Here is a 4,080-nt window from a genome sequence, read left to right as displayed (position 1 = left end):
GAAGTGTTCGCAATCGAGGTTTATTTATTACTATCTGCTCTGCCGTATCTACGTTTCTACGCTACAGTGGTAGATGATTCGAACTGGTCCGAAGTGAATTGTCGATCGGTTGATGAGCAATAGTATGTGTCACTATTTTACTCACTACTCAACTTAATTTGCGTTCAATGCTACGCATCAAATGTGGATCGCGTGGTCTGCAATGTCTGGCAGGGATGATATGGAAGAAAGTTGTCTGTTGAAACAGTCAGAATTAATCCGGGAGTTAGAAAGTGTTAGCTCTAATGTAGCTCCAGTTACCCATTTCAGAATGCCTGGTATTTCTTTCCATTCCGAGGTCACTATCACTAAAGTAAGCCCGTCTGGTTATTCCACTGTTTATCAGATGGATAAAGGTGTCATAATCAAACTTCCGGATTTGTTTTGTTGAATAGATGTTTCTTACAATTTTAATGTTCCTTACATTTACTAATTATTCTCGTTTCACCCGTTCATCGCTCGGTTAATTCCATCCACTAATCCTTGGTTAATTTTATCTTGATAAGTTTTATAAACACCGAAATGAAGTCTTTTGATGCAAAGATCACAAATATTGCAAGGTGTTTCAGTTCTCAAAGAACCTCCATTTCAGAGCACTGTCGCGTTAAACGTCGAGTTAAACGTCGTTAGATAAAAAGGACATACCTTCAAAGCCTCAATCCAATAGGTTGAAAAGTAGAATCAGGGGATCATAAAGCCACTATCGTCTTCCACGATAAATAGTAGAAACTTGGGTCATGCTCTTCAGGAATATGTACATCGCCACAACGCATTGGTTCTCCTCTTATTCCTTGCCGTAATACCCATTGAGGTTGTAGGTGGGCTGGATGCTCTGGTACGTTCCGTGTCTGTGGTGCGCACCGAAGATTTAAAGAGCTTGATCACGAAGTGGTACAGAACAGGGACGTTGACTCACATTCCAATAAACTGTATGCGTTGGCGGCGTTGTCTTACTGTGGCTATAGAAAGTGCAAACGTGGTTGTGGTGAGTACGACATGAATACAATAAGCGATACATGTAAGGAAAGTTGTTCCGCTACATTGGGATATAGATACTTTTGAGCAGTGTATGGTAAATCTGGTCATATTATCAGGACACTTCAGTGCAGCTAATAATGACGTCACCCTAATCCTACGGTATCAAGCGACCCTTGCCAAGACGGACATGATCTGAGGGTGAAATAAATAGCAGGCCGCTAACAGAGCCTGTGGGTATGGGCACCCCACAGTATAGCGTTCCTTACCAAGTTATTGCGATCCTAGCGTGCGGACCTATTTTCTCGCGCGACTCGTGGGACCAAATTCTACCAACAAAACAAAACCAATTTGAGTGGAGGGAGAAGCTACTGACGAGGGTGGATCCCTCGCGAGACAAGTGGCTAACAGGTCGCCTCACCGATCGCCAGGGGCAGGCGATACAGAAAGCGTGGCAGGTCGGAGGAGCCCATTGAGAGATCAAGATGTGATGACCAGTCACAAAGAGAGCGGAGGCCAGAAAATGGAGATGATTACAGACGTAACGGACGTAATCATATCTTTTCTGGACAACGGCAGGAAGTACAGCAATACTTCCCGATACACATATTCAGAATATGACATTTCTATGAAATGACATATCCCTGACTGAAAGAGCCATGGCATAACACTTTTTGGCTTAAGGTCATTCGACTGAAAGGGCATTTGGATAATTTTGAACAGCATCTGAAAACCTTTCATAGAAAGCATGCATTGCATGGGTATAAATCAATGATAATTGTTTTTTTCAATTTCGTTTATTTGGTAGGCTCAGGCGTGTATAACACTTTGCGAGCCGTGGTTTTTAGGATATGTACAATCAATATCATTTTATTATGAAGTTAATAAGAGAAGGACTTGCCCCATCAGGTATTCGAGAGACGGTGCTTAGGACCATCTTTGGCGGTGCAAGAAGACGGTGTGTGGCGGCGAAGAATGAACCATGAGCTCGCCCAACTCTGCGCGAACCAGTATCCAGAAGGTAGCTAAAGCCGGAAGGGTACGATGGGCGGGACATGTTGCAGAATGCCGACAGCAACCCTGCAAAGATGGTGTTCGCTTCCGATCCGGCAGGTACGAGACGGCGTGGAGCGCAGCGAGCGAGATGGGCAGACCGGTGCAGAACGACTTGGCGAGCGTGGGGCGTATCCGAGGATGGAGAGATGCGGCCTCGAACCGTGCATTGTGGCGTCAAATTGTTGATTCAGTTTATCTGTTTAGATGTTAACTAAATAAATGAAATGAAAAGAAGCCAACGTACTCTGGTGACTCGAGTTAGGTTTACAATGTTCAGGGATGGAAGAGTTAGGATTCGGAAATCAGGAATCATAATCAAATAATGTCAGCTGCTCATCCGGTTATTTGGCGTCAGTGACGATTGGTGTGTCGTCGTGCTCGAGGAATGGTTCGACTGGGAACTCTTCCGGATGTCCAGAGCTACGGAGCTCTACGGAACAGACAGGCAGAACAAAAAAACTTTGAAGAAAAAAAACAAAGTATTAGATTTTGATGTCAGAAGAACAAAAGCCATAAATGGCCTGCATTTGGACATCACGATCTCCCATAACACCTCGAACTTCCCTGAAGGGTTGTTTACCTCGGGCCACAAGGGTATCCAATAGTCGCTCTGGGCGTCATTTTCGAGCAGAACCAAACTACATGATCGATGTCATCATAATCGGCTCCGCACCACATAGTTGCTATCGACAAGGTTTATTCACAGATGTGCGTTTAGTGAATAGTGATTGGACATAAGTCTCGACATCACGCGAATGAAGCCTCGACTTAAGTCCTCACCTCTGAACCACGCTCGCGCAAGCTTTGGAACTATAGAAAATAGCCACCGTCCAAGTTCGTTTGTGTCCAATTCCTTTGCCAACTCTGAAGAGTACTCTGACGGACTAATGGAAAACTCGTTGTTCGAGAGTTGTGTATCATAAACCTCACCTTCCTGTGCGCCACCTTTGCACGAGTCCCTTCTCATTGCCATGGTGCGCAGTGAGATGGGACCCAAACAAAGGTAATCTTGAATGATCTTTCGACCAGAACGAGCAGCCCAATAGTATCCTAAACAGATGAAATTGTCCTTAAAAAATGAAAAATGCTCCTTAAAAAACATATCATTTTTCTCAAACTATAGAACAATTTACCTTGAAATATATAAAATGCTCCGTAAACATTTAAAAAGCGTACCGTAGAAACGAAAAAATGTACCGTAGACAATTGAAAATGCTCCTAAAAACAAAGATTTGCTATGTTATTATTGATAATTGCGCAGAATAATGATATGAGAATTATTGTAAAATAGTTCAAAACGAACTTAAAATTGGCTATCATAAATTGGAATCTTATCCACCATTGTATAGCCCTGGAGTTGAAGCTGATTGTTTCGATGAGCAACTATTTAGAAAAATGCTTCAAACAGTAAGAAAAAGATTTAAAATGTATAAATGCTCCTTAATTGCAAATGCTCTAAACTAAAACAAGTGCTCCTTAAAATGAAGAAATGCTCCTTAAACCAATAAAATGTCTTTAACTTGAGAAAATGCTCCTTGAGCTAGAAAAGTGCTTTTGATCCAAACAAAACTAATGAAAAATGAACTTGTCATAAGACGAGTTAGTACAATCCCATTTAATTCCACCACTTAATTGTACCTTGACAGATCGTATTTCGACCTCAACAGTAAGGCCGTCTTCTGTGTCTCGTACTTGACTCGACTAAGTCGTACCGAACATGGTTCCTGAAATTTTCGGAAGGTGGTTGATCACATTGAAAACACCGAAGCCAGTGGATCCGTTAACGCGAGAACCATCAGTAGGTATCTGTTGTTGCAATTGACAAGTTCATATTCAGTTCAATCAAAGGTAATTGCCTATTTCCGGGATTAAACCACCCGACTTGGACGTTAATTTACAATATGTAGACTCATATGTGAATATGTACGTTATTGGAAGATATTGATTTGAAAATGTATTGGGTAACCACTTTCCTTCGATGGGACTCGAACCCATGACCCTACAGTACGC

The sequence above is a fragment of the Armigeres subalbatus genome, chromosome 1 (assembly GCF_024139115.2).
Source record: "Armigeres subalbatus isolate Guangzhou_Male chromosome 1, GZ_Asu_2, whole genome shotgun sequence".
NCBI classification, from domain to species: domain Eukaryota; kingdom Metazoa; phylum Arthropoda; class Insecta; order Diptera; family Culicidae; genus Armigeres; species Armigeres subalbatus.
The sequence above is the reverse complement of the archived record's forward strand: the minus strand, read 5'-3'. Positions refer to the sequence as shown.